At 36.7% G+C, this 5,866-nt stretch overlaps 1 pseudogene; it reads left to right on the top strand.

Moving 5' to 3' along the window:
* Positions 1-4,827: 4,827 nt before the first annotated feature.
* Positions 4,828-5,230, top strand: LOC140692033 (large ribosomal subunit protein eL33 pseudogene; annotated as a pseudogene).
* The last annotated feature ends 636 nt before the right edge of the window (positions 5,231-5,866 follow it).

Genomic DNA, 5,866 nt, shown 5'->3' with positions numbered 1-5,866 from the left:
ACATAGGCAAAACATTTTTTGATATAAATCTTAGCAATGCTTTGGCCATTGGAATATGGGCAGAAGAGACATGTGTCACTTCTGAGCAGGAGCATAAGGGTCAGTTAGCCACACTCTCTTCTCTGGCTTGAGATTGGTGATGTCCCAGACAAAAGCTGCCCCTCCCCTAGGTTCTGGGGAAAGGATGACACACAGGACAGAGCTATAGACAGCCCATGAGGGACAGCTAACATGCAGGAGGAATGTTTGTTGTCGACTAGAGGCCAGCGAAGTGTTGGGGTCATATGTTACCACAATGTAACTTAACTTTGGGTGACACAAAAAGGGGTAACCCAGAAAAGAGAAAAATCTGAGGTCCAGAAAAAGGGACTCAACAAAAGAAAAAGGAGAAGGAAGACCCCAGCTCAAGAGCACAGATGGTCCAGATTCAAGCAGGAGGGCATAGGGTCGCTGGAGGGATGTTTCCTGAAGTGGATAAAATGACTAATTTACCTGAGGGGTTGGAATATCTTGGGAGCAGAGTAACATTTCTAGCAGAGACTCTGGAAAAGAAATGGGTAATCAGTGTATAGAAAATCAAGCAAATAAAAACTGAGACAACTATTAAGTCAGAGACAAAAAGTTGAGCAAGAAAAGTAATGTATTCATAGGACACTATATGACTAGGTTGTGAATAATATTCACATGGAAATAATGTAAAAAAGAGATTAAATTAACAAAATTAAAACAACTATATCAGAAAGATGGGATGGAGAAGTGTCTGTGTGTGTGCTGGAAGTTTCCTGAATTCTTTCATAAATTTCTCCTCTCCATTTTGTTTTCTCTTTCTGGACTTCCTTTAGTTAGATGTAACACATTCTGGAATGATCCCCAATTTTTATTTTTTCTCTCCTATTTTTCTACAACCTGTTTTGCTCTATTTTCTAGAAGATGGTCTCAACTTTATCTTCTAATACTTCTAATGAAGTTTTGACCTTTACCATCATATTTCAGTTCTCAAGACCTACTTCTTATTCTCTGAATGTTCTTTTTTAATAGCATATTGTTATTTTTTAATAAATGCAATATTTTCTAATATCTCATTCAAGATATTAGAGTCTGTTTTTTTTGGAGAAGGAAGTAATTAGATTTGTTTATTTATTTATTTATTTATTTGTTTATTTTTAATGAAGGTACTGAGAATTGAACCCAGGACCCTGTGCATGCTAGGCATGCGCTCTACCACTGAGCTCTACTCTCTACTCCAGAGTCTGTTTTAAGTTCATTATAAAGTTTCCTATCCACCTTTCTCTTAATGGTTTTAGCATCAGTGGTGATTATTGACCAGTCCTTACTTCATCTGGCCTTGCAAAATGGTGATTTTTGTATTTATTAGCTGGAATTCTTTATAAAGAACTTTCCTGCATCAACTCTTCATGTCATCAGTACTTCTTCAAAACTCCTTCTCTATCCTGAATATAGTAAGCAAAGGGCAAAAAATTGTCAAGACAATTATTGAAGAATACTTTGTCCTGTTGAAAGGAACCAGGACTCCTTGGAAAAATGCCTGATTTCCGGTGTGAAGCAGGAACAATAAAGGTGGGTATGGGACGTCTTGTCATCTTGGTGGGGGGGGGAATATGTGTGTATGTGTATGTGTGAGTATGTGTGCATGTGACAAAGCAAAGAAGCTAGCAAAGACTACTAAGATTGAGTCAAAGGGACTCAGGGTCCTCCTTGAAGAAGCTCTTATTGGCCTAAGATGGGACAATTTAAACATCAATATTAAAAAAAATCAATAAGGAAAACAAACTTAAACCCATCAGTTAATAAGAATCCTTAAACTGACCTCTGGTTTAGAGCCTCAACTAAGGGAGCTGAGGTCTCTGCAATTCTTTGACTTTTCTTTCTTGGTCTGAAGGAGGTACGTGCAGCTCCAGCCATCATGTCCAGGGAACGAGAGAGAGGAAAGAAGGAGGCTGACTCAGGTTTTCTGGAAGTTCCCCTAAAGACTTTTCCTTGCTTCTCACTGGCCACTCTCACCTGCTAGGGAGACTAGGAAATGTAGTTTTATTTCCCCAAACTGAGCACATTGCTGCCCCTTATAATGCAGAGTGAAGAGAAAGGAGAGAAATGATACTGGAAAGGAAGCCAGTCTGTTCAGCCACACTTTCATATCTTTGATTATATCCCATTTCTCGTTCCTGATATTATTTACGCCTTCTTTTCTTCCTTGATCAAATCTTTACAAAAATCATTTTGGCTTCCTTGATTCTTTGTCTTGCACTTCTGTTATGTTTATTATCCTTTCCTTCTACTTCTTTATCTTTGCTTATTATGAAGTCATTTTATTGATTTTTCTTATTTTCTCTCCATGTCAAGCACAGAAATTTCTGAAAACAGACAAAAAAAATAGTGTTAACATAAAGACATAACGGCCATTAATATTTTAGTGTAAGTCTAATTTTTGTATAGGCATTTTTCTATGCACATACATGCCCAACAGACACATACACATTTATTTTTGGAAGAAAAAGTGTAATATCAAATATATTTTTGTAGCTTGTCTTTTATATTTCATTTGATATTATATGGTGAACCTTCTCGCGTGTCAAATACAGAGCTCCAACATCACTGTAAGCGGTCAACAAAATCCTTTATCGAAAAAAAAAAAAATTACTCTCAGAGCCTTGATGAGCAGAACTGGAGTCAGGGTCCCGGGTAGATGGGACGGGAAGCAGTCTTGGGCCGAGCTCGGGAGTTACACTTGACTCTGGGGGGCGGTGACTCAGCCTTCATTTGCATAACCGTAATGCATTGCACGCAATATATTTGGCACCCAAGCCATAGATTTTCTTTTCACCTATTATTTCAAAGAATGAAGTGCTTACCCAGTTCACTGAAAAAAACTGCTGCAGGCTCTTGACCCGGGTTTACAGTCACCCTCACTGTTCTAGGAGTGGCAGTGCCCTCATTACTGTCTCTCCGAACTTGTCGCGCTATTCACACTCATGTTTCTCCTTCATGTTTGTGTGAGATTTTCCTTTTACTATAATGGTCAGTCTAAGAGTCTTGTAAAGGCTGAGTGACTGAAAAATTTTTGGAGGCCTTACAATCAGTAAGGCTGATATTTGTGTATGAAAAAACAGACTTATTCAACTTTATTTTAGTACATGTGGTCTGTGTGTATAGGCGCGTATTTTGTATTACATGCGCATAGTTAGCCGGTTTTTATAATAGTCAGTTTTTTTGGTTCTGGCATTCTGTGTAGGTTTTTATATTTCATGTATAAGTTTGTGTTGGTGAGTTTTGGTTTTTTTTTTTTTTTAAAGTTTCTGTTTGACGTAGATGTTTTTGCGTTATTTCGCGCACTTAGGTTGGGTGCAGCTTGGGGGTTTCAGAACACTTTTAGGGATGTTGTTGCACCTATTACTAGTTGCAACATGGAACCTATCCTTTGATTTATCTGCCATTTTACTAAATAATAGTAATCATATTTTAGACTCCCTAGAAGAACAATTGCTAATCAAGTAAGTGTGTATTTGACTTCTCATTTATGTAACGCCAGTTTTTGCTTTTTTTCCCAAAAGTATTGTACCAGTACCCACTCGCCAGCAGTATATCAGCCTTTCCGTTGTTTCACATGCTCAGCAACTCTTGCTTTTTTCAGGCTTTTACAATTTTTGACCATCTGGAGGGTGTGAAATCCACTGTTTAAAGTATTTGCATATAATTCCATTGTATGGATGGCTATGACTTGTTCAAATCAAGATTCTGGTGCAGGGCGTGTAGATAGCTTCCAATTTTTCCATTTTATAATCAAATCAGCAGTTGTCCAATTACTTCCTCAAAATAAATTCCAAGAGTGGAAATGCTGGACTAAATTTTCCACACATTAAAAAATTTGATCCATATTACTCAACTGCCATTCAGAAAGATTTTACAATTTTAGGTTCCCATCTACAGTGTTTGCATACCTTTCCTCCCACACTCTTGTCAAAAGCAGCTTAAAAAACTCTAAATGATGTATATACCTAAATTTAAAAATGAAATGACACAAGGCTTTCAGAAGAGCAGACCCTCGACTTTTGCTTCCCCATCCCAATTCCCACCTCCCAGAAACAAGCATTTTAAACCCTTAGCAGTTTCATCTGTTTGCTTTTCTATCTCATGCTTATACTGCTCTTTTCGGTTTTGTTTTAAATTACAGCAGACACTGTTAGTTGCCCACCCTAATACCAACTTTGCCTCAGCCTTCAGAGGTAGCTCAGAATTCCTGAGCATTTATGGGGTTCAGAAGCATTAAAATATCCTTGTCACCACCCAGCCGCTGTTACCTGCTACCTTGTTTTTTTTTTTCAATATGAATTTCTACTTTTCTTTTTCATTCCTTTACTGTCATTTAGTGGGGTTTTGTGGATGGAGTGGAGATAAATGCACATATTTAATCTGCCATATTCAACCTGAAATCCCAAGATACTGTAGATTTCAGAAACTAAAAAAACGCTTTGAAGACAATTAGAATAGTATCTATTTCACAAAGTCCTCTCTTAAAATAGGATAACATTTAGGACACAGGATCGACTTTAAAAAATCTTAAATGAAAAAAAATCTAAAATGGCTTTATCTAAACAAATTCCTTAGGGTGAAGATCACATAACTAATTTAATTTGTGAGAAATATATAACCACATGTGTTTAAATCTTCATGGGTATGTATTTGTCATCTGCTATGACTTAGTTTTCTAAGCACCATCTTTTGGGATAACAAACATTTTGTAATTTTATTTTCTTCATATCAATGTAGTCTGTGGAAGTAATCATTCATTAAAATTAAAATGGTCTTTCTCTTTCAGCCATCTTGGAGACTGTGGAGGCCTTCTGGGAACAGGACTTCTAAAACGATAAATATGTCTGGAAGGCTGTGGTCCAAGGCCATTTTTGCTGGCTATAAGAGGGGTCTCCGGAGCCAGAGGGAACACACAGCTCTTCTTAAAATTGAAGGTGTTTATGCTGGAGATGAAACTGAATTTAAGTTCTGGGCAAGAGATGTGCTTATATGTACAAAGCAAAGAACAACAGTTACTCCTGGTGGAAAACCAAACAAATCCAGAGTAATCTGAGGAAAGGTAACTCGTGCTCATGGAAACAGTGGCACGGTTCGTGCCAAATTCTGAAGCAATCTTCCTGCTAAGGCCATTGGACACAGAATCCGTGTGATGCTGTACCCCTCAAGAATTTATACTTATTGAAAAGTAAATAAATAAAAGTGTAGATTTGTTCTCTTGAAAAAAATATTTTAAATGGTCTGTTTTCTCCCAATGAAACTGATTATATAAACTACATCAAAATTTCTAATATATGTGTGTGTGTGTATATATATATGTGTGTGTATATATATATGTGTGTGTGTATGTGTATGTATGTATGTATGTATTTATTTTAATGGTGGTACTGGGGATTAAACCCAGGACCTCATGCATTGCTAAACATGCACTCTACCACTGAGCTATTCTTCCACCTATTTTTTAAAACTGAAAAATAAATTTGTTAAAATTGAATGCATCTAATTTTCATAGTTGAAAAATGTGTCTTTACTTAAAAATGCAGGGAAAAAAATCTATCACCAGAAAGAGCAACTGTATCAAGTAACTCAAATTATAGAAGCCCACTTAGAGTCCTGTTTTTTTCATAACCAAAAGCAGTCAAGGAGGCAAATAAAAAATTGCAAGTTGGATGAAATCCTAAGTTTTCTTTTGGTAAACCTTTAAAATGTTCTTAAAAAATCCTATTTGAATGATATTTTGATTGTGAAAAAGCATCTTGGTTACAACACGGCATCTGAAAGCACGATGAGTACAAATATCTGCTTTCTCACCTAAAAGATA

This window comes from Vicugna pacos, chromosome X (genome assembly GCF_048564905.1).
Source record: "Vicugna pacos chromosome X, VicPac4, whole genome shotgun sequence".
Classification (NCBI taxonomy): domain Eukaryota; kingdom Metazoa; phylum Chordata; class Mammalia; order Artiodactyla; family Camelidae; genus Vicugna; species Vicugna pacos.
This window is presented reverse-complemented; position numbering and strand designations above follow the sequence as displayed.